This window comes from Salmo trutta, chromosome 3 (genome assembly GCF_901001165.1).
Source record: "Salmo trutta chromosome 3, fSalTru1.1, whole genome shotgun sequence".
Lineage (NCBI taxonomy): Eukaryota > Metazoa > Chordata > Actinopteri > Salmoniformes > Salmonidae > Salmo > Salmo trutta.
The window spans coordinates 55,005,955-55,031,773 of NC_042959.1; the positions used below are offsets into that span (position 1 = coordinate 55,005,955).

At 45.1% G+C, this 25,819-nt stretch overlaps 1 long non-coding RNA gene across 2 annotated transcripts; it reads left to right on the forward strand.

The window, feature by feature from the left end:
- The first annotated feature begins 417 nt into the window (after positions 1-417).
- On the forward strand, positions 418-21,222 carry LOC115179323 (uncharacterized). 2 transcript variants are annotated; one of them, XR_003872881.1, is made up of 7 exons: positions 418-535; positions 934-1,840; positions 2,668-2,819; positions 5,649-5,713; positions 6,537-6,650; positions 17,548-17,869; positions 20,937-21,222. It is a non-coding gene; the product is annotated as an uncharacterized LOC115179323 (long non-coding RNA). The 2 variants fall into 2 exon arrangements; XR_003872880.1 differs by having other exon boundaries at positions 418-1,840.
- Positions 21,223-25,819: the final 4,597 nt, after the last annotated feature.

The window sequence follows — 25,819 nt, forward strand, 5'->3', positions numbered from 1 at the left end:
ACAGCTTTCATTCCAAAGAATAAGATTGGATGTGCCATTCAATTGCTATATTATCCTCAAGTTTAAATGTCACATGCACAAGTACAGCGAAATTCCTTTCTTGCAAACTCAAAACCCAACAATGCAATAATGTAAAACTAGAAAAAAACACGAGAAATAAGAAATATGCCTCAAACGTTTGCTTTTATATATATATATATATATATATATATAAAAGCAATTAACGGTCATTATAAAAAATGTTGAGTGACATTTTTAATGTGCAATCGCATGTGATTAGATGGAGATCATTTAACCTCCGTTTACCTGAACGTCTGTAGTCTCGTGCACCAGACCAGAACGTCTGTAGAATAAAAACTCAGTTTCCCATAAACCTGTGAGTTTGTGCGTTTCTGATCATGCGCGCAAGTACTTGAGTCTATCTTTAGTGTCACTGCTATGACAACGGAGATGGCTTCAAGCAAGTTGATGAGGCACACCCAAAATGTGATTTTTATCTGAACTGCGAACCACAGACAGGCTCGTCTTGTTAGAGGTAAAATAGGCACGTTTAGAATTAGCATATGTCGCTGGAATGTTGAAACTAGACGCTTGTTAGCCTCCAAGCCAGGCACAAGCACAGCCAGCGCTAATTAGTCAGCTAACGTTAACTAATCTTAGGTGTTTCCTGGCAGGCTAGTTTGCTACCTCCTGTTACCTATAGAGAATTATGCACGTCGTTTAGTTTGTTCTGTTTATAACAATTGTTCAACACATGGACAATGCTTGCCCGCAACCCCTACTAACGTTACCTAGGTAGTTTTATCAACAGATGATGCATGTTGATAGTTATGTGGAAATCATTCTATTCACCTCTAATGAAATGCAGTCGGAGCTCTGCTGATATGCATGGCACACCTGGATAATGTTGAATTATGATGTGGTTGATTGCAGAATGTTGGCTTTGCTGTCTGTCAAGTAGATGAAAAGGGGCTGCTGAAATGTCTTGGCAGTGATAGAGTCAGGTAGGCAGGTGGTATAAGGCTATAGGCATATATTCCACTTGTGTAGTCTTTCAAAATCGTAATAATAGGGCTATCATTTTAATGGTTATATATGGTCTTGGTGTAGAGGGAGGGGGAAGAAGGGATTCTCTCTATGGATTAGCTGTCCATTCCACCTGCTCAGCAGTTGACAATGAGGAAAGCTGCTTGGCCCACGCCCTGATACAATCCCTGGTCATGTGACTCAGCTGTCATTGGCTAGTGTAACAGTCTTACGGTCAGTGTCACACACCGACCACTGTCCAAACCTCCCTCTGGGTCCTGGAGTCAAAGAAACATCAGCATGTAGCCTAATATAGGTCTACTGTAAGAGGTAGGCGCTATTCCCCTGCAATAAAAGCAGATGATCAGTGAATTACCAGACACACACGCTAGCTTGATAAAGCACTACAAATCTGAGGCTGGCACCCATTACGCTTAGAGTGAGTTCAAGTAGGTTTAGAAAGATCATGCCATATAGGAGACTAGGTGGAATAAATGAAAGCCAACTCTTCCAATCGTTTCATCCTTCCACTTGGTCCCAAGTGGGATAGACAAACAGCAGGTATCAGCCATATTGCTTTCGCCTGTCCATTATGAAGAGTGTCAGTTACGTGTGGAAGACTGACAAGCAGTATTATGGTGTCCACTAGAGTGGCGATATGACCGTCTGCCTGCCGGCCTGCCGGCCGGCCTCTGCAGTAGCATGTCTCTGTTCAAGGCGCGTGATTGGTGGGCCGCAGTGCTGGGCGAGGGAGATGAGTTTAACCAGGTATGCCTGTGTGTCGGAGATGTGGACAACAGCGGCAGCGGACATGGTGAGAACATGTGGGGTTGTGGTGTGTCTGACTGCACTCTGCACTACAAAGACACTGTTCACTAATAGACCAAAAAACAAACAATGAGAGTGAAAGTACCATAGTCTGGTACCATAGTCTTATTTACATGCACAAATCAGATTTGTTCATTGTCTGATTGACGTGACTTCCTGGATCTTTATTACCATGTTTAAAACATACCATTTGCCCTCTCGATACAAAGCACATACACTGAGTGTACAAAACATTAAGAACACCTTCCTAATATTGAGTTGCACCCCCCTCTTTGCCCTCAGAACAGCCTCAATTCATCGGAGCATGGACTCTACAAGGTGTCGAAAGCATTCCACTGAGATGCTGGCCCATGTTGAGTCCAATGCTTCCCAGAGTTGTTAAGTTGGCTGGGTGTCCTTTGGGTGGTGGACTATTCTTGATACACACAGGAAACTGTTGAGTATGAAAATCCCAGCAGTATTGCAGTTCTTGACACAAACCAGTGTGCCTGGCACCTACTACCATATCCTGTTCAAAGGCACTTAAATCTTTTGTCTTGCCCATTCACACATACACAATTCATGTCTCAATTGTGTCAAGGCTTAAAAATCCTTCTTTAAACTGTCTCCTCCCCTTCATCTACACTGATTTGAAGTGGATTTAACAAGTGACATCAAGAAGGGATCATAGCTTTCACCTGGATTCACCTGGTCAGTCTGTCATGGAAAGAACAGGTGTTCTTAATGTTTTGTACAACGAAGGGAGCAATATGAGACCATACCACAACGTCTAAGCTGAAGAAGTATACAGTGTGTATGTCCTCTCTCCTGTAGATAAGATAGTGGTGGGCAGCTACATGGGCATGCTGCGGGTCTTCTCCCCCCCACCCTGCCAAGCCTGGAGAGCCCAGCCCGGCCCACAGCCAGCTACTGGAGGTGCAGCTCAGAGACCCCGTCATCCAGGTTGAAGTGGGCAAGTTTGTCTCGTAAGTACCAGGTCACACCCTCCTACTGCTCAAATAGTATGTTACACGCACCTGCTGCTCAAATAGTATGCTACACGCACCTGCTGCTCAAATAGTATGCTACACACACCTGCTGCTCAAATAGTATGCTACACGCACCTGCTGCTCAAATAGTATGCTACACGCACCTGCTGCTCAAATAGTATGCTACACACACCTGCTGCTCAAATAGTATGCTACACGCACCTGCTGCTCAAATAGTATGCTACACACACCTGCTGCTCAAATAGTATGTTACACGCACCTGCTGCTCAAATAGTATGCTACACACACCTGCTGCTCAAATAGTATGCTACACACACCTGCTGCTCAAATAGTATGCTACACACACCTGCTGCTCAAATAGTATGCTACACGCACCTTGCTGCTCAAATAGCATGCTACACGCACCTGCTGCTCAAATAGTATGTTACACGCACCTGCTGCTCAAATAGTATGCTACACGCACCTGCTGCTCAAATAGTATGCTACACGCACCTGCTGCTCAAATAGTATGCTACACGTACCTGCTGCTCAAATAGTATGCTACACGCACCTGCTGCTCAAATAGTATGCTACACGCACCTGCTGCTCAAATAGTATGCTACACGCACCTGCTGCTCAAATAGTATGCTACACGCACCTGCTGCTCAAATAGTATGTTATACGCACCTGCTGCTCAAATAGCATGTTACACGCACCTGCTGCTCAAATAGTATGCTACACGTACCTGCTGCTCAAATAGTATGCTACACGCACCTGCTGCTCAAATAGTATGTTACACGCACCTGCTGCTCAAATAGTATGTTACACACACCTGCTGCTCAAATAGTATGCTACACGCACCTGCTGCTCAAATAGTATGCTACACGCACCTGCTGCTCAAATAGTATGCTACACGCACCTGCTGCTCAAATAGTATGTTACACGCACCTGCTGCTCAAATAGTATGCTACACGCACCTGCTGCTCAAATAGTATGCTACACACACCTGCTGCTCAAATAGTATGCTACACACACCTGCTGCTCAAATAGTATGCTACACGCACCTGCTGCTCAAATAGTATGCTACACCCAGCTACTGCTCTGGGATGTATGCTTATGATGTTATCACTGACTGTAAGCAATCCAGGCTGTATCACAACCGGCCATGATTGGGAGTCCCATAGGGCGGCGCCCAATTGGCCCAACGTCGTCCAGGTTTGGCCAGTGTAGGCCGTCATTGTAAATAAGAATTTGTTCTTAACTGACTTGCCTAGTTAAATAAAGGTCACTCAGTCATTGTGTTAATAATGTCTTTTCTCCTCCCCCTCTCTGGTATTCTGGCACTCAGAAGTGTGGCCTGGAATTGCAGGTCAAATGGGCAATCATGGCGTTAACTCAACATAGCCCTACTTACAATCTTAAAGTACCACGTCACGAATGGAACTCTCTACTCTCATTGTCCTACATCGCTGCACCGAAGGACTAGAGTTGCACAGGAATGATGATGTCATGTGTTGGGAGACAATGGCTTTTCCTGTTGCTTCCCACCCAGTCCTAAACACACATTAGCTTCAAGGGCCAAGGGTTTTTCCTGATCACATGACCTTGCTGACCTTGTTGTGAACTCCTGACCCTGTACCACAAAGTCAAGAGGTAGTTGCTGTCATGCTGTTCGGTTGTCCACTGAGTAGACATCAATGGAGTTCATGAACCTTTGGCATTGTCTTCAACTTTGTTCTTGACTTAATCTGCTTCCAGTAAATCCTGACCACCATGTCATGAGTTCGGCTCTCTCCATGTGATTTATCATACCATATCAACCACCTAGTCTCAAACATGGCTGGCTCCACTACTTTAGGCTAACCACCAAGTTACCAGCACATAGCTGGAGATACCCCAGGGTCCCATTTCAAGATGTTGTTAAAGGAAATTTGTTCTTAAGCACTTTAACTTGCCAAATACAGGTTGAGTAAATACTCAAATATTTTGAACAAAAAATGTCAAGCGCTAGACTGAAACCGCCATTGCCCCCTCTGCTCTCCCCATGGCCAAAACTATTCAAGTAAGAGGGGGATAGGAGGAGAAAGATGGAGAGAAAGGGAGGAATGGAATGGTGAGGGAAGACTGGAATGTTGGGATATGTCATCACGGTGGTCCATTCCTGGGTGCACAGGGACCTCCTGGAGAGACAGGCTTCCTGGAAAAGCCAGGCATTTTCCAAAAGTTTCACACACAAAAGGGATGTATGAGTCAAAGGATTCCTTCATCTGTTTGCTGACGTTTTATGTTAGTGTATGTTTTGGGGAAGCTGGTTTCGGTTAGCATTTTGAATGACCATTGAGTGTTCCCTAAACAGAGAAACACATTGTAAATTTTGTTTCTAGAGCAGTGGGGCGGGAGATGGTGAAATGTGTTCTCATCGACAGTGGGCGCTGTGGTTTTGAGTAAAGAAGAAATCACCCAGGCTTCGTTTTTAGTTGTTTTTCCTCCGTAAACATTACAGCAGGGTTGACGACAGACGTGTTCCTCCGCAAAGCTGTAGAACACATGTTTAAACCATAGATTTACATCAAACAGATTTGTCACTTTTTCCTATGCATATTGTATTATATTTATCCGTTCACAACTTGTGCTTGAAGAAGCAGTTGCCCCCAGAATACAAATTTAGGGCCAGGTTTGACTACCCCCCTAATCCTAACCTTTACCATTAGGATATACTTCATTATATCTATACTGATATACTCTTATGCCAGTATTGTCCTGTATGTTTTCATTGGCGATTTTGGACATCTGTTCTTCGCAGTAATTGAATAAAGTTCTCTGCAGGTGTTCAGATCTGCTTCATCTGGCTGTGTTGCACCCCAGAAAACTGTCTGTGTACTCCATCTCAGGTAATACCACACATTTCAGCATTGGCTGTAATATGCACACCACACTGATTTAGTGGACTACTACAGACTGAAATATGTTCCTGGATTCATCTGATACCATTGAGGAGTTTATCACATTTAGCACGTCGTCCCCACAGTGACGGTATGTACTGTACATATCCCAACCAAAAGTCATGGATTACAGGCAACTTCCGCACTGAGCTAAAGGCCAGGGCTGCCGCTTTCAAGGCTGGAACCAACAGGACCCTGAACAGCTTCTAACCCCCCAAGCCATAACACTACTAAATAGTCCGTGTAGCTATTTGGTTAACTATCTGCATTACCCTCTTTGCACTAACTCTTTTGACTCATCACATATGCTGCTGCAACTTTACAATTTATCGTGTTGCCTACCCCTACCTATATGTACATATCTACCTCAAATAACTCATACCACTGCAAATTGTCTCGTTACTGGTGCTCCGTGTACTGTATATAGCCAAATTATTGTTACTCATTGTGTATTTATTCTTCGTGTTATTATTTTTTCTATATTTTTCTCTCTGCATTGTTGGGAAGGGCCCGTGAGTAAGCATTTATTTCAATGTTAGTCTACATCTGTTGTTTATGAAGCATGTGACTAATTTGATTTGATTTTGATTTGATACTATGGCAGTTTGCTCCCATTCGTCTAGTTCTCTCTCTGCAGATTTAACCATAGGACATAGCAATGATATGTGACAATAAATATTAATATGGAGGGTCTCTCTCTCGCGCGCCCTCTCCGTCTATTTCTCTCTACCTCGCTTTAATGTCTCTCTCTGTCTCTCTTTCTCTGCCATAGGTACTGCTGGTAATGTGGAGCATTGGGTTCAGTACCAGCTCAAGCGGGTCTATGAGCACAACCTCCAGAGGACCGCCTGCAACATGACTTCTGGAACCTTTGGAGGGGTCACAGGTAACACATCACATGAGCAGCTCAAACACCTCACATGTAACAGATATGCATTGACAGTTTAGTCACAAACCACACACATTTTGTTAATTTTTTGGGTTAATTCACTGCCCTTTCATTTCTAATGACCACAGAGCTATAATTGTAGAATATGATTCATTCTGTGTGGAGGGGAACCCTTGGCGTTCTGGTGCAGGTTTATTTGGATGGCAGTGACTGGATCAGTGTGTGCATGGGTGTGTGGATGCATGTGCACACGTGTGGGTGTATTTGTATGTGTAGTAAGTTAGGTTCTGTGTGTCCTTCAAAGGTTGTGTCAGGTCAACCACAGAAGCTCTCTTTTTAGCCTGCCAGGAACACACTGCTGAAATCTGGACCAAGCCCCAGACAAGAGACAAGAGACAACAGGCAATTCATTAATGGGAGAGCACACTTATCCAAACACGTGCTCCCTGGAACACACACACACACACACACACACACACACACACACACACACACACACACACACACACACACACACACACACACACCTCAACAATATATCCCTTGTTTTATTATTGGCCTTCTCATGTCTAAAAGGGCTTCAGTTTAACACTGGTTTGTGTGTGCGCGTGCACGTGTGTGAGGAGACTTGGAGCTGTGTTGGTTACTGTTATAGAGGACATGTTTAGGATGGGAGTCGTTGCTTTTCTTGGATGCTGCAGAGTCGAGGGCTTTCTCCTCCTTTTTTCCAAATACATATATTTCTCTTGAGGGATGATTTCTTCCCCCATCCTCTCTCCCTCTCTCTCCCCCTGGCATTCTAACATTCCTCATTAACCCCTGAACTCTTCTTCACCTTTCTTCGTTTCATAGACTTCCAACACTTTATGGACTCCTTCATTCATGCCAGTTTCCATTTACACACACACACACACACACACACACACACACTCCCATTCACTTGTCTCTCTCTCACATCCTTTCTCTATTAGATCAAATCAAATTTTACAGTGCTTACTCACAAGCCCTTAACCAACAATACAGTTGTAAGAAAATCCCTAAAAAAGTAAGAGGTAAGAATAACAAATAATTAAAGAGCAGCAGTAAATAACAATAGCAGGGCTTTGTACAGGGGCTACCAGTACAGAGTCAATGTGTCAATGTGCGGGGGGCACCGGTGTCGAGGTAATTATGTACATGTAGGTAGAGTTATTAAAGTGGCTATGCATAGATAATAACAGAGAGTAGCAGCAGCATGGGGGGGCAATGTAAATAGTCTGGGTAGCCATTTGAATAGCTATTCAGGAGTCTTATGCCTTGGGAGTAGAAGCTGTTTAGAAGCCTCTTGGACCTAGACTTGGTGCTCCGGTATCACTTGCCGTGCAGTAGCAGAGGAGAACCGTCTATGACTAGGGTGGCTGGAGTCTTTGACAATTTTTAGGGCCTTCCTCTGACACCGCCTGGTATAGAGGTCCTGGATGGCAGGAAGCTTGGCCCCAGTGATGTACTGGGCCGTACGCACTACCCTCTGTAGTGCCTTGCGGTCGGAAGCCGAGCAGTTGCCATACCAGGCTGTGATGCAACCCGTCAGGATGCTCTCGATGGTGCAGCTGTAAAACCCATGCCAAATCTTTTCAGTCTCCTGAGGGGGAATAGGTTTTGTCGTGCCCTCTTCACGACTGTCTTGGTGTGCTTGGACCATGTAGTTTGTTGGCGGTGTGGATGCCAAGGAACTTGAAGCTGTCAACCTGCTCCACTACAGCCCTGTCAATGAGAATGGGGGCGTGCTCAGTCCTCCTTTTTCTTTAGTCCACAATCATCTCCTTTGTCTTGATCACGTTGAGGGAGAGTTTGTTGTCCTTGCACCACACGGTCAGGTCTCTGACCTCCTCCCTATAGGCTCTCATTGTTGTCGGTGATCAGGCCGTTGTGTCATCAACAAATTTAATGATGGTGTTAGAAACGTGCCTGGCCGTGCAGTCGTGAGTGAACAGGGAGTTCAGGATGGGACTGAGCATGCACCCCTGAGGGGCCCCCGTGTTGAGGATCAACGTGGCGGATGTGTTGTTACCTACCCTTACCACCTGGGGGGGGCCAGACAGGATGTCCAGGATCCAGTTGCAGAGGGAGGTGTTTAGTCCCAGGATCCTTAGGTTAGTGATGAGCTTTGAGGGCACTGAATAGCATTCTCACATAGGTGTTCCTTTTGTCCAGGTGAGAGAGGGCAGTGTGGAGTGCAATAGAGATTGCATCATATGTGGATCTGTTGGTGCGGAATGCAAATTGGAGTTGGTCTAGGGTTTTTGGGATTATGGTGTTGATGTGAGCCATGACCAGCCTTTCAAAGCATTTCATGGCTACAGATGTGAGTGCTACGGGTCGGTAGTCATTTAGTCAGGTTACCTTAGTGTTTCTGGGCACAGGGACTATGGTGGTCTGCTTGAAACATGTTGGTATTACACACTTAGACAGGGAGAGGTTGAAAATGTCAGTGAAGACACTTCCCAGTTGGTCAGCGCATGCTCGGTGTACACGTCCTGGTAATCCGCCTGGCCCAGCGGCCGTGTGAATGTTGACCTGTTTAAAGGTCTTACTCACATCGACTGCGGAGAGGATGATCACACGGTCGTCTGGAACAACTGATGCTCTCATGCATGTTTCAGTGTTACTTGCCTCGAACCGAGCATAGAAGTTATTTAGCTTGTCTGGTAGGCTCGTGTCACTGGGCAGCTCTTGGCTGTGCTTCCCTTTGTAGTCTGTAATAGTTTGCAAGCCCTGCCACATCCGACGAGCATCGTAGCCGGTGTAGTACGATTCAATCTTAGTCCTGTATTGATGCTTTGCCTGTTTGATGGTTCATCGGAGGGCATAGCGAGATTTCTTATAAGTTTCCGGGTTAGATTCCCGCTCCTTGAAAGCGGCAGCTCTACCCTTTAGCTCAGTGTGGATGTTGCCTGTAATCCATGGCTTCTGGTTGGGGTATGTACGTACAGTCACTGTGGGGACGACGTCCTCGATGCACTTATTGATAAAGCCAGTGACTGATGTGGTGTACTCCTCAATGCCATCGGAAGAATCCCGGAACATTTTCTGGTCTGTGCTAGCAAAACAATCCTGTAGTTTAGCATCTGCTTCATCTGACCACTTTCGTATAGTGGTCACTGGTGCTTCCTCCTTTAATTTTTGCTTGTAAAGAGGAATCAGGAGGATAGAGTTATGGTAAGATTTGCCAAATGGAGGCCGAGGGAGAGCTTTGTACACGTCTCTGTGTGTTGACTGAAGGTGGTCTCAATTTTTTTCCCTCTGGTTGCGCATTTAACATGCTGATAGAAATTAGGTAAAACTAATTTAAGTTTCCCTGCATTAAAGTCCCCGGCCACTCGGAGCGTTGCCTCTGGATGAGAGTTTTCCTGTTTGCTTCTGGCGGAATACAGCTCATTGAGTGCGGTTTTAGTGCCAGCCTCGGTCTGTGGTGGTATGTACGAAAAATACAGATGGTGTGGTCTACAGCTTATCATGAGATACTCTACCTCAGGCGAGCAAAACCCTGAGACTTCCTTAGATATCGTGCACCAGCTATTGTTTACAAATATGCATAGGCCCCCGCCCCGTGTCTTACCAAAGACTGCTGTTCTGTCCCGCCGATGGAGTGTATAACCTGCGAGCTGTATATTCTTGATGTCGTCGTTCAGCCATGACTCGGTAAAACATAAGATTTACAGTTTTTAATGTCCCGTTGGTAGGATATACGTGCTTTCAATACGTCCCATTTATTTTCCAGCGATTGAACGTTAGCTAGAAGAACGGAAGGCAAGGGCAGATTAGCCACTCGTCACCTGATCCTCACAAGGCATCCTGATCTCTTTCTGCGAAACCTACGTTTCCTTTTCCAGCGAATCACGGGGATCTAGGCCTGGTCGGTTGTCCGTAGTATTTCCCTCACATTCGACTCATTGAAGAAAAACTCCTAGTCAAATTTGAGGTGAGTAATCCCAGTTCTGATGTCCAGAAGCTCTTTTCGGTCATAAGAGACGGTAGCAGCAGCATTATGTACAAAACAAGTTACGAACAATGCGAAAAAACAAACAAAATAGCATGGTTGGTTAAGAGCCAATAAGACGGCAGCCCTACCCTCCGGCGCCATCTTTTTTTCTCTCTGTCCCTCCTCCCTTTCCATTTCTCTCCTTCTCTTTCTTACTCTCTGAGTCTCTCTCGCTCTCTCTCTCTCACACACACTCTCAGTATAGTTGTCCCTCTCCTGTCAGTGTAGGGAGAGAGTGGATTACAATGAGGTTCCTATAAAACAGAGGACAAGAGGGTCCTGCTCCAGGATTACACTACCACACACCACCACCAGGGTGCAGCACAGCCTGTGGAATCAGCTCCTACACACCACAGTACACACTTGTCATCTGAGTGAGTGTATTCATCTGAAATGAGTGTGTGTAGGACCTTGCTCTAAATGTGAGCACCCATAATAGTTCCTGACCATGGAATGACTGTAGGCGCTGTAATAGCGGTGTTGTAGTAATACCGCCCTAATGGCTAGGCTGGGTTTGGGTCAGAATCGGGCCACACACACTCAAACAGCGTAGGCCATTCTAAGCAGCACCTGGCCCACACTTCAGCCCAACTCCACCCAGAACCCAGGCCCAAAGAACCACTGCACTGCTCTGCTCTGTCCTGCCAGCCTCTGTGCTTTGTCCTTGGGCTCAACCTGTGTAACAGCATGTTCTATTAATGCTATTAGTATGGGCTGGTTTCCTCTGTATGTCTCTGCTAAGGGTAGACGTGCTGGACTAATGTTTTATAGCGCTAGAAGAGCAGTTTTTGATATATTTAGTATGGGCGTAGACCCACTCACAAGCGTGAGAGAAGACACACACATACATGCACACACACCATACGTGTGCATACGCACGTGTGCATACACTCACACACACAGGGCGAGGTAATTGTGTGAGTGGCCTTGTCCTTCAGTGTTTTACTGACCTCCCACCCTGAGCCCTGTTCACCAAAGGGGGATGACCAGAATAGCTGGTGAAGCACACCCAAACGTGTTTATTATTGTGTATGTGTGTATCTGCTCTGCAGGTGGTACTCCCTGACCCCTCGTTGATGTGAGTGTGATTTTTAATAGCGTGTAGAGGCCTAATTATAGTTCTCTGCTCTCACAGCCACTCTGTGTTATGGCTCTCTGTGTGTGTGTGTGTGTGTGTGTGTGTGTGTGTGTGTGTGTGTGTGTGTGTGTGTGTGTGTGTGTGTGTGTGTGTGTGTACTCAGCCATCTCAGATTTTCTCTGCCATAAAACTCAGTGGGCCATTCCAAGTACTCCACACACAAACGCAGACCTAAAGCTGTGTAAGGCTGCTGTGAACAGGCCTGCTCAGTCCGAGAGGTGTTAATGGACATATCAGATTCAGCAGGAGACAAATGAGCAGAGCAGCTAACCCACCACTACAACACAACATAGCAGAGCAGCTAACCCACCACTACAACACAACATAGCAGAGCAGCTAACCCACCACTACAACACAACATAGCAGAGCAGCTAACCCACCACCACAACACAACATAGCAGAGCAGCTAACCCACCACTACAACACAACATAGCAGAGCAGCTAACCCACCACTACAACACAACATAGCAGAGCAGCTAACCCACCACTACAACACAACATAGCAGAGCAGCTAACCCACCACTACAACACAACATAGCAGAGCAGCTAACCCACCACTACAACACAACATAGCAGAGCAGCTAACCCACCACTACAACACAACATAGCAGAGCAGCTAACCCACCACTACAACACAACATAGCAGAGCAGCTAACCCACCACTACAACACAACATAGCAGAGCAGCTAACCCACCACTACAACACAACATAGCAGAGCAGCTAACCCACTACCACAATACAACACAGCAGAGCAGCTAACCCACCACTACAACACAACATAGCAGAGCAGCTAACCCACCACTACAACATAGCAGAGCAGCTAACCCACTACCACAATACAACATAGCAGAGCAGCTAACCCACCACTACAACATAGCAGAGCAGCTAACCCACTACCTCAATACAACATAGCAGAGCAGCTAACCCACTACAACAACACAACATAGCAGAGCAGCTAACCCACTACCACAACACAACATAGCAGAGCAGCTAACCCACTACAACACAACATAGCAGAGCAGCTAACCCACTACAACACAACATAGCAGAGCAGCTAACCCACTACAACACAACATAGCAGAGCAGCTAACCCACCACTACAACACAACATAGCAGAGCAGCTAACCCACCACTACAACACAACATAGCAGAGCAGCTAACCCACTACCACAATACAACATAGCAGAGCAGCTAACCCACCACTACAACACAACATAGCAGAGCAGCTAACCCACCACTACAACACAACATAGCAGAGCAGCTAACCCACTACCACAATACAACATAACAGAGCAGCTAACCCACCACTACAACACAACATAGCAGAGCAGCTAACCCACCACTACAACATAGCAGAGCAGCTAACCCACCACTACAACACAACATAGCAGAGCAGCTAACCCACCACCACAATACAACATAGCAGAGCAGCTAACCCACCACTACAACACAACATAGCAGAGCAGCTAACCCACCACTACAATACAACATAGCAGAGCAGCTAACCCACTACTACAACATAGCAGAGCAGCTAACCCACCACTACAACACAACATAGCAGAGCAGCTAACCCACCACCACAATACAACATGGGGCGGCAGCGTAGCCTAGTGGTTAGAGCGTTGGACTAGTAACCGAAAGGTTGCAAGATCGAATCCCCGAGCTGACAAGGTACAAATCTGTCATTCTGCCCCTGAACAAGGAAGTTAACCCACTGTTCATAGGCCGTCATTGAAAATAAGAATTTGTTCTTAACTGACTTGCCTAGTTAAATGAAGATATAAAACATAGCAGAGCAGCTAACCCACCACTACAGCACAAAATGGCAGAGCAGCTAACCCACCACTATAACACAAAATGGCAGAGCAGCTAACCCACCACTACAACACAACATAGCAGAGCAGCTAACCCACCACTACAACACAACATAGCAGAGCAGCTAACCCACCACTACAACACAACATAGCAGAGCAGCTAACCCACCACTACTACAACATAGCAGAGCAGCTAACCCACCACTGTGTTGTAGTGGTGGGTTAGCAGAGCAGCTAACCTACCACTACTACAACATAGCAGAGCAGCTAACCCACCACTACTACAACATAGCAGAACAGCTAACCCACCACTACTACAACATAACAGAGCCACCCCAACAAGTCAAGCAGAACTGTAGGCTGCATACATTTTTCCACAGAACGTATACAATTCTACAAGTCATTTAGTCAGGCAGCATTCAGGTCTATGTTCTGTCATTGTGTGTACTTTTCTGTGATGCCAGTATGATTCCACCAGGTTGTCATGTGTTAATGTCCTAAGCCTATGTGTTGAATTAACGTTTATTCAACGCTCATGTAACGTTTGCCTTTTTAAAACGCATTTGGCCGTTTTCTCCCTGGCTTCCTCCTGCCTGGTCCTCTGTGTTACTGCTCCCGCACTGACATCTTCCTCACTGTGTCCTCAGCACGACAGGTGGAGAGCTACAGGTACACACACTGTAAAACACACACACACACCCTGCAAAACATACACATACGCTGCAAAACACACGCATATTCTGCAAAGCACATACACACACACACACAGGGGAAAGTAAGTAAGTGAATGAAAAAGTGAGTGAGTGAAGAAGTGTACTCTTTGCCTCTGAAGGCTGTCTGCCTGCCTGCTACTCCACACTAGATCTTTAAATACATCTGTGGTGCAGCAGACGGGAGGCCATTTTCTAGTCCTCCTAACGCCACAAACCACTGCACCATCTTTAAATAATAGGGGAGAGTGTTCTGTGTGTGTGTGTGTGTGTGTGTGTGTGTGTGTGTGTGTGTGTGTGTGTGTGTGTGTGTGTGTGTGTGTACATAGGGGATACTGCAGATGGCAGATTGGGTGTATCGGGCCCTATTGCCACAGCTGAGTCTGGTTATTCCCGGTGCTAAGTTAACATTTTCACGTCCTAATGAAATTTCCACTCATTGATCGCCACAGCTCCCCATGTAAGCCCTGTCTTTATTTTCCTCTACTTTGGCCGATCATCGCCCCTCCACAATAATCACAGTTACCTTCCTCTACAAACACACTCTGGGATTTTCCTTTTTAACGCTACTGCTAAAACCAGATGGAAATTGGGGAAAGGCCGAAGAGTGTGTGTGTGTTACAGTGTGTGAAACCCAGCCTTCCAACTGTTTGTTATCCCAGATTTCTCCGATATCAAGAGCTTCCCCAGATGAGATATCACTGTGGAAACGCTGACCCTCCTCCCTCTCTTCAATTCTCAGACTGTATATATGAATTCAAATAAAAATAATTCTGCCCAGGATGAAGCGCTCTATGTCCCCAGTTAACTTTTGGCTGTGTCTAGACTTGGTCTCTGTGGCTAGAATCCCACTTTCTGATCAAATCTACAATCAAACGTCATGAAAACTGTAGATACGAAGAGAGCTACATTTTGGTAATGAAAATCCTGCATGTTCGTTAGAAATAGCCTTGCTCTGAGTGTCATGTACTGCCTAATATCAGTCAGCTAGAGAACTGTTCCGCTCCCTCGGTTTGTTTAGCCAGTAATGTTGATTTTCTCTCCGCTTGAGGGTTAATGAATGTGATTTTGTGTTTGTGTATCAGGGCAGTATTGGGTAGATATCCTCTTTCGTATAAATGACTGGGCTGTTTCCTCTGGCTGTAGACGTCCCACGCTGGCTGCTGAGTGACACACACACACACGCACACACACATCCCCGCACTTCATCTATCGTCCATGTAACAGCTTCACACACTCACTCTGTGTGTCTCTGGGCTGTCTGAGACACGGAGAGACTCTATCCAACCTGGAGAGGTTGACTGGGTTTGTGTGGGTTGCACTGGTTAAAGTTGAGGCTCGTGGGGTGTGTGTTGGTAGTATGTTCATGCGCACACATGATCATACATTTCGTACACACACAAAACCATGCATGCATATTATGCACATATTTATACTCATGTAAACACACACACACACCCTCCCTGCTCCGCTGGGCTGGCCTGAGCTGTGGAACTCTGAATGTGTGTGTGCTCACCATTTACAACCGGTGTGCATGCTGGTGAATCATTTCTTCAAGGTTTGGATTCTATCATCGCTCACGCACGCGCCACACACACACACACACACACACACACACACACTCTTTGTGATTCTATGTGTTAGGTCTCATTCACACTAGCTCATTCACCAACAGACCTGACCATAGTACTCCGCCCTTAAAAGGCCTTGGCTAGATGGTGCCAAACTCTCCCATCCATTTAGGATTGAGGCCTTCAGATTTCTTATAACTGATCAAAAGTAATGTATGAATGCAAACCAAAGTGCACTTATTCGTTGTGCACTTGTCAGGAGTGTCCTCTATTTGAATCCCTCTGCAACTAGTAACGGCAAAATAGGTCCCGTTTCCTCTTCCTCCACCTTCCAATTGGCACTGCTTGCTGTTGTCTTTGGACATGTTCATCCCTTCATTCTTTTCTCAGAGAGCGAGAGAGAAAAATACTTTCTCCCTGACAGAGCAAATAGTCTCCTGTCGTTTCCAGCTCCATAAACATCAGGACTTATTAGCAGGTTCTGATTTCTCTTCATATAATTATCTGATTCTTAGCAGCTTTTCCTTCTCCCTCCCGAGGAGCCAGGTGACTGAGCGTGTGTGAGATGTCTGTAGCTACTATAGCCAGTTCCAGCTTTTTACTGGAAATCAGATTGTATTAATGCCATACTGCTAGACTACTGTAGGCTGACTCCAGATCAGTGTCATGATACTGCTATTAATAAAGACATTGTTTGAGAACGTAAAAGCATGATACTAGCGTACCTGAATAATGGTTTGTGGCACAAACTTTAGTTGTCATAACACAGATGGATGTCTGTTATGACAGTGGGGCTTCTGACAGAGGGTCCAGCTGAAGTGTTTCTGAAGTGTTACCACTGAGAACATTGTGTGTCTAAACTGAAGTGTTACCACTGAGAACATTGTGTATCTAAACTGAAGTGTTACCACATTTAAAAAAATGATATTTTTATTTCACCTTTATTTAACCAGGTAAGCTAGTTGAGAACAAGTTCTCATTTACAACTGCGACCTGGCCAAGATAAAGCAAAGCAGTGTGACACAAACAACAACACAGTTACACATGGAATAAACAAGCGTACAGTCAATAACACAATAGAAAAAAAGAAAGTCTATATACAGTGTGTGCAAATGGCATGAGGAGGTAAGGCAATAAATAGGCCATGGTAGCGAAGTAATTACATTTTAGCAAATTAACACTGGAGTGATAGATGAGCAGATGATGATGTACAAGTAGAAATACTGGTGTGCAAAATAGCAGAAAAGTAAATAGGGGCTATGTACAGCTGCAGCGATCGGTTAGCTGCTCAGATAGCTGATGTTTAAAGTTAGTGAGGGAGATATGAGTCTCCAGCTTCAGCGATTAAAAAAAAAAATAATAATAATAATATATTATTATTATTTTTTTTTTGCAATTCGTTCCAGTCATTGGCAGCAGAGAACTGGAAGGAAAGGCGGACAAAGGAGTTGTTGGCTTTGGGGATGACCAGTGAGATATACCTGCTGGAGCGCGTGCTACGGGTGAGTGTTGTTATGGTGACCAGTGAGCTGAGATAAGGCGGACCTTTAACTAGCAAAGACTGAGAACATTGCGTGTCTAAACTGAAGTGTTACCACTGAGAACATTGTGTGTCTAAACTGAAGTGTTCCTAACCCAGGTATGAGACGCTGGCGGTGGCCACGGACGCAGAGACCAGACAGGATGCTGAGCAGCATAGCAGAACTGCAGGGAAGAGACGGTGAGAAGAGAAAAGTGTGTGTGTGTGTGTGTGTGTGTGTGTGTGTTTCCCCCTCAGGCTGACTGGACCCTGGTCCTGGGGGAGCAGGCCTTGGACCTCAGTGTCACCTCCTTCTCTCCGTCCTCGTCCTCCATCTTTGTTTGCGGCAAGAGGAATCTATACTGTCTCAAAGACAACGGACATATCCGCTTCATGAAGAAACTGGAGTACAAACCGAGCTGCTTCCTCCCCTACTCCTCAGGTAATGGTAGAGCCCTAGTGCTTCCTCCCCTACTCCTCAGGTAATGGTAGAGCCCTTATGCTTATGCTTCCTCCCCTATCCCTCAGGTAATGGTAGAGCCCTAGTGCTTCCTCCCCTACTCCTCAGGTAATGGTAGAGCCCTTATGCTTATGCTTCCTCCCCTATCCCTCAGGTAATGGTAGAGCCCTAGTGCTTCCTCCCCTACTCCTCAGGTAATGGTAGAGCCCTAGTGCTTCCTCCCCTACTCCTCAGGTAATGGTACAGCCTTAGTGCTTCCGCCCCTATCCCTCAGGTAATGGTACAGCCCTAGTGCTTCCTCCCCTACTCCTCAGGTAATGGTACAGCCCTAGTGCTTCCTCCCCTATCCCTCAGGTAATGGTACAGCCCTAGTGCTTCCTCCCCTACTCCTCAGGTAATGGTACAGCCCTAGTGCTTCCTCCCCTATCCCTCAGGTAATGGTACAGCCCTAGCTGCTTCCTCACATAACATACTGCTTGATATCATTAGCTTATTTACTGCTTGATATCAGACACATTATTTGTAGGACATATTGTAGGACATAGCAGATATCAATCCTCCATATAATTGATGAATATTATTGCTGACTCTTCTATCCAGTCTTTGTTTTAGGTCTGCCATGTGGATACTGGTCTAACAAATATTTCTAGTGGTGATAAGACATTCCCCATGCCTGTCCAGTGTGTGTGTCGGTAGCAGAATGAGTGTTTGTCTGTGAGCTCAGGTTCATCTGATAGGGAGTCTCTCGGCTCCTGGGTTGGGTTTAATGAGGGACCGGAGTACAGCTCTACACAGTGCATCTGTCTGTCTTGACTGACTCCCAACATACCACTCCAACCAGAGGAAGTAGGAAATGTCACAGAGCAAGGCACGCTTTAATCGAATCCATATTTAGCATATGTAGCACCTCGAACATGCAACACACAGCACCGTCACCTGCATAAGCACACGCACATGCACACACACAGCATGTTCTACTGGCGGAATGCCCTGTGGATCAGGGGTCTGCGTGTTCCATGTTAATCCCACTATCGCAGGGCCCACTAATGGGTTCCAGCCAACACACCTCTCTCCAGCTGAGCTCAATTACAGGTAACTGCCAAAATAAAGGAAACACTAACATAAGTGTATTAATAGGGCGTTGGGGCCACCATGAGCTGAACAGAACCGATTGAATGTACCTTGGTATAGATTCTACAAGTGTCTGGAACTCTGTTGGAGGGATGCGACACCATTCTTCCACAAGAAATTCCAGTATTTGATGTTTTGTTGATGGTGGTGGAAAACAGTCTCAAGTGGTGCTCCAGACTCTCCCATAAGTGTTCAGTTGAGTTGAGATCTGGTGACTGAGAGATATACACATACCCTTTAAGCCCCCTGTGCTCCTTTGAGACCTCTCTTTCAAAGTCACTGAGATCTCTTCTAGCCATGGTAGCCAAAATAATGGGCAACTGGGCATTTTTATACATGACCCTAGGCATGATGGGATGTTAATCTCTTAATTAACTCAGGAACCACACCTGTGTTGAAGCGCCTGCTTTCAATATGCTTTGTATCCCTCATTTACTCAAGTGTTTCCTTTATTTTGGCAGTTACCTGTATATACATGGAGAGAGGGATGGCAAGGGAAGGATAGCGGGAGGGAGGGAGAGGAGGGAAATAGTTGAGAGAAAGGAGGGAGAAAAGCAATGAGAGAGGGATGAGGAGGAAGAGAAGAAGCAGAGTGTTTTAGAGAGATATTGAAAAAAAATGTTTTTTAAACCAGAGGCACCTGCTATTCCTCATAGAGGTGTGTTTGACCTGTGGGCACCATTCCCTCTGGTATACACACACACACACACACACACACACACACACACACACACACACACACACACACACACACACACACACACACACACACACACACACACACACACACACACACACAATCTTACACCACACTATTCCCATTCCATTTGCATCATTCCTCTGTAAAGGCCAGGATCCCAGGTGACATCGATCACAGTCCCCGATAGTTTTCTCTGGTTACACAACCAGCAGCCACCCGGATAGTATGGCAAATGGCTTCCCGCTATTGTAATCTGCTGCGGTTTGGTTTTCAATACAGAGAGAGGGAGAGGAACTTTCCGGGCTGCTGACTTTCACATTGTTTTGGCTGGAACTTTAGCGGTTTACCAGCCCGCTCTCAATATTTCACAGGTTTTCCCCTCTGGCCCTCCGCTATGCAGCTGCCTTTTTTGGCTTGTGTTCTCCTTTTCTCTCTCTCCCTCGTTTCTTTGCCCCCTCTCTCTTTCTCTCATCCTCTATTTTTCCCTCTAGTGATAATACAGCCACTTAACCCCAGCATTGATAATAATCACTTATAATTAGTGTACACACACACACACACACCTCAGGGTAAGGTGTGTTCAGGGAAACCATTGCCATATGTCTGTCTGATACACTGCTATTAATACAGTGCCTGGCCACAGTGGCAGAACAGAACGAACCAGGGGGAGCAAAAGAGGAGAAAAAACAAATGGCGCTATATGTAGTGGATGGAGGGAGTCATATATAAACTGTGTCTGTCATTTTGGCCTTGCCCGCCCCTGCCCTCTATCCCAATGAGGTTGGCTAGGCGTGTGTTGCGTGTGCCTCTCAGATCTCCCGCGGTGGCAGTCACGCTAAATGCTCGTGTGTGTGTGTGTGGCCAAACCAAAAGGCGTTTTCATGCTAGACCATTTCAGGTCAACCCGGGGTTTAACCATGTGTGTTCTCACAAATGAATCTTCTACCTCAAAGACACATCCTCGCCCCAGAACTAGGCCTTGTTTAATTCATTTGTAATGACTTTTGAGATATTTTTGCTTTCTAAACTGTTAAATATTCATTTAAGGTTTGTCGTCATTTATGGACTGGCTTCTTGCCTGCCAAAGCAACTCAGAGTAAATCGACAACCCATTGATGACTGATGGATGGAAGGATTGTATTTATAAAACACTTTTCATTAGGTTTCATGCATCTCCTGTGACTGTATCTAACCTCTGACCCCTCCTTCTCTTCCCAGTGTCTGAAGGCACCACCAACACCCTGGTCAGTAACCATAACAACATGCTGCTGGTATACCAGGATGTGACGTTGAAGTAGGCCACCCAGCTCTCCTGTTCCCCTGTGGCTGTCAGGCTCACTAACTTCCCGTTAGTGCACCCCCCACTCGTTACCATGGCACCCGCTGCTGCTGTGTTGGTGTTGCCATGAATTAGGTGGTTGTGTACGGTTACCAGGATTGTACCATTTCCATTCTGTCAATTTAGGAAATAAAATTCAAATGCCGACCCCCACATTTAACAAAAGAAGTTAGTAGTTTTTCCATTCATGAATTCACACTCATCTCTTCAATTGACTTATCTGAAATGGACCCCAAAGTTGATGGTAATTTTACGCCGATACACTTAAACACACAGTGTGTGCTCAGATTCCACTGATCTGATAAGGTAACAGAGACCCCTGTAGGCCTTTACCTGGGGATGGAAGGAGGAGAGGAGAATGGGACTCTAAATGGAAAGGGAGTGGTGGAAGCACTCAGATGGAGCTCCATGGATGAGTGTCCCTGTGTTTGTCTCTCCCTGTAGCTCTGTTGGCTCCATTCTAAACAGCCCTTCTGTCAGCACCAACTAGATGAGCCTCTCTCTGGCTCCTCCCAGAACAAACACATACATTTGCATAGCACACACAGTTACACACTCGCCCTCCACGCAACCTTACAGAACACATTTCTACATAGGACATACGTGTAGCCTTCATTCTCTCTCTCACTCCGCTGAGCGTTACCCCCTCTCACCCACAGGCATACTTGCGTACACACACACTCTATGAAGCCCATATGCCATTTCTTATTATTAATGATCACCAGTTGTTATGGTTATCACCATGAGAAATCCACCCAAATCCCTGAGAGGAAATTATTTCACAATGTCTTACAGCTGGCCAATCAAAACAGATAAGGGAGTGGTAGACTGTAGTACTAAATGTCATCGCAGCGTAATGGCCATAATCACACCGCAATTTACAACAATTATTTACAACACAAACAGTGATGAAAAATGATGCTGTGTATGTGTGTGTGTTTTTAATAATTCATACAGCCATGTAGTACATGATGAGTCCACTGCTGATACCATGGGGAGGACTAACAGGCTGTCACCGGACCACAGACACCGGTCCTCTCCTTAACCCCTGGTTTCAGTAACCTTAACGATAGTTTTGCCTGTATCTCTCTTTCTCTTCGCTCTCTTTTTTTAACCCTCTGATAGAGTGTAGGGTTAGGCGAGTTCAGGGGTAGTGGTGAGGTGGGTGTCAGATGGAATCAACTGTGGGGGTCTTGAGAATTCGGAGGGCCTCCGATTGCTGTAGAATCTTTCAGCTTTTTCCTCTTCAGCCCCCCGACTATAGTGTTCCTGTTTCATACCATACACTCTCCTCTGGGTGGATCTACCCTGACCTGACTAGACGAGAGGAACAGCTCAGCAGAGAAGATAGAATCTTATGGGTCATAGCCCAGTAAAACCAAAGTTATAATCTTTAACATACAGTGGGGTCTGAAATTGTTGTATTTGATCCCATATTCCTAGTACACAATCAAGCTTGTGATTCTACAAATGGATTTGCAGTTAGTTTTGGTTGTGTTTTATATTGTTTTGTACCCAATAGAAATGAATGGTAAATAATGCATTGTGTCGTTTTGGTAGAGCTGATCCTATTTAGTTGATTGTTTGGTCGATAGGCTGTTGGTCAACCGAGATTTCTTTAGTTGAGCAGTCCCAATTATAATTTTTTACATGGTGCACAAGACAACTTTATTTAACTAGGCAAGTCAGTTAAGAAAAAAATCTTATTTACAATGACGGCCTACCCCGGCCAAACCCTAACCCGGACGACACTGGGCTAATTGTGCGCCGCCCTATGGGACTCCCAATCACGGCCAGTTGTGATACAGCCTGGAACCGAACCCGGGTCTGTAGTGACGCCTCTAGCACTGAGATGCAGTGCTTTAGACCACTGTGACACAAGTAAGACAGATCCTGCTTCTTTTACCTGTTTGAGTGTTTGTTTAATAGCCTACTGATTCCGTCAGCACCAAGCCTCATGCAACAGCAAAATGTCGGATAAAGCAATTTCACAGATTTGGCTGTTTTTAATCTTTGCTATGCTGTAATAAAGGCTTTACAATTATTTTTTTCATTAGAACAGACTGGTATTACTTATAATTTATTTAGTGTTGTTTACACTGTTCCAAACAGGCAGAAAAATAATATTGTAATCTAACAGCACCTGTTTGTCACATGTAATATGCATGCAGTTCTCGCTCCTATACCCTCCTTCTGATTGATCATCATAATTGTAATAATAACATTCTTATAATAAGTAATGTCGTTATCATTAGTAGGCTTGGTATAGTATCCTTGTGTAACCATCATTGAGCGCGTCCTGTTTAGTCTTAATACCTTAACTTACTTAGACCTATATTTCAATATACACTGCATTCGGAACGTATTCAGACCCCTTGACTTTTTCCACATTTTGTTAAGTTACAGCCTTATTCTAAAATGGATTAAAATGTTTTTCCTCATCAATCTACACACAATACCCCATAATGACAAAGCAAAAACTGTTGTTTTATTTTAGCAAATGTACTCAATAAAAGTCCAGAAATATCACATTTACATAAGTATTCAGACCCTTTACTCAGTACTTTGTTGAAGCAACTTTGGCAGCGATTACAGCCTCGAGTCTTTTTGGGTATGACGCTACAAGCTTGGCACACCTGTATTTGGGGAGTTTCTCCCATTCTTCTCTGCAGATCTTCTCAAGCTCTGTCAGGTTGGATGGGGAGCATCGCTGCACAGCTATATTCAGGTCTCTCCAGAGATGTTCGATCGGGTTCAAGTCCGGGCTCGAGCTGGGCCAGTCAAGGACATTCAGAGACTTGTCCCAAAGCCACTTCTGCGTTGTCTTGGCTATGTGCTTAGGGTTGTTGTGCTGTTAGACTGGGGCGAAGGTTCACCCTCCGAGGTCCTGAGCACTCTGGAGCAGGTTTTCATCAAGGATCTCTCTGTACTTTGCTCCATTCATCTTTCCCTCGATCCTGACTAGTTTCCCAGTCCCTGCCGCTGAAAAACATCCCCAAAGCATGATGCTGCCACCACCATGCTTCACCGTAGGTATGGTGCCAGGTTTCCACCAGATGTGACGCTTGGCATTCAGGCCACGCTTGGCATTCAGGCCTTGGTCACCTCCCTGACCAAGACCCTTCTCCCCCGATTGCTCAGTTTGGCCGGGCGGCCAGCTCAAGGAAGAGTCTTGGTGGTTCCAAACTTCTTCCATTTAATAATGATGTTCTTGGGGACCTTCAATGCTGCAGAAATGTTTTGGTACCCTTCCCCAGATCTGTGCCTCGACACAATCCTGTCTCGGAGCTGTATGGACAATTCCTTCGACCACATGGCTTGGTTTTTGTTCTGACAGGCACTATCAACTATGGGACCTATATTTTTTTTATTTAACTAGGCAAGTCAGTTAAGGACACATTCTTATTTACAGTGACAGCCTACCGGGGAACAGTGGGTTAACTGCCTTGTTCAGGGGCAGAATGACAGATTTTTAGCTTGTCAGCTTGGGGCTTCGATCCAGCAACCTTTCGGTTACATGCCCAAATCTCTAACCATTAAGCTACCTGCTGCCCCAGGTGTGTGCCTTTCCAAGTCATGTCCAATCAATTGAATTTACCACAGGTGGAATCCAATCAAGTTGTAGAAACATCTCAAGGATGATCAATGGAAACTTACTCTACGTAAATAAGGTATTTCAGTTTTTTTATACATTTGCAGACATTTCTATAAACCTGTTTTCGCTTTGTCATTATGGGGTATTGTGTGTAGGTTGATGAGAAATTATCATTTAATCCATTTTAGAATAAGGCTGTAACGTAACAAAATGTGGGAAAAGGGAAAGGGTCTGAATACTTTCCGAATGCACTGTATCAATCAATCAGTCATTCGTTCACGTCATTACACAGCATACAAGACATTCATGCTTTCAAATGCAATCAAGCATTTTAGTTTTAAAATTAAATAACAAAGGGAGCTTTGAATAATTAGCCTAAACAATAAATAAACTGCATTTCACAAATGCATGCAATTGTTTTTAGTCTGCTGTAATAAAGGCTTTGTGTTTTTTTCTCTCACTTAGAATAGACTGATTTTATTTAGTGTTGTTTACACTGTTTCAAATGGTCAGAAAGAATTATATTGTAATCTAACAGCAACTGTTTGGCACACATAATACTCAATGCTTGCTCCTATGCTCTCCTTTGTTTTATCTCCAATAGTTTCCACAACTAAGTCAAATGTCTTCCACAGCTCTGACTGCCTCTTTCCCTCCTGAGCATTAAACATTTGCCCGTTATTTTTCACGTCCTCCGCATCCATTTTTCTGTCGACATTACTGGGTTCAGAGTTTGTTATAAACAGTTTATTGGTCGCATGCGATGCTGACATGTTTCACGTAAAGAAAGCAAGGGTTGAGGGAATCGGGAATGTTTTTTGTAAACAAATTAGGGATTTCGTTAACAGAACTTCAGTCACACAAGTCTGAAACTAAATGGCTGAAAAGATGTTGCAGCTTCAGCACGGACAGCGCAATAAACACTTGCTGTGGTGCCTTTTCGCTGCAGTAGGGAGGAGAGCGAGACAACGTGCGCCAGTCACACAGGCACTCGCTGTCTTTTTCTTTTTTTAACACTCACCATCAGGCTCTTGAGTCATTTGTGTGTCTTCATTATTTAATCAAACAGTGTGCATGAAGCATCAGACAAGCTTAGTGCATATGTAGGCCAATTTATTCAAACACATATGAAAAAATAAGTTTAAACATTTCGACCAATCGATTACT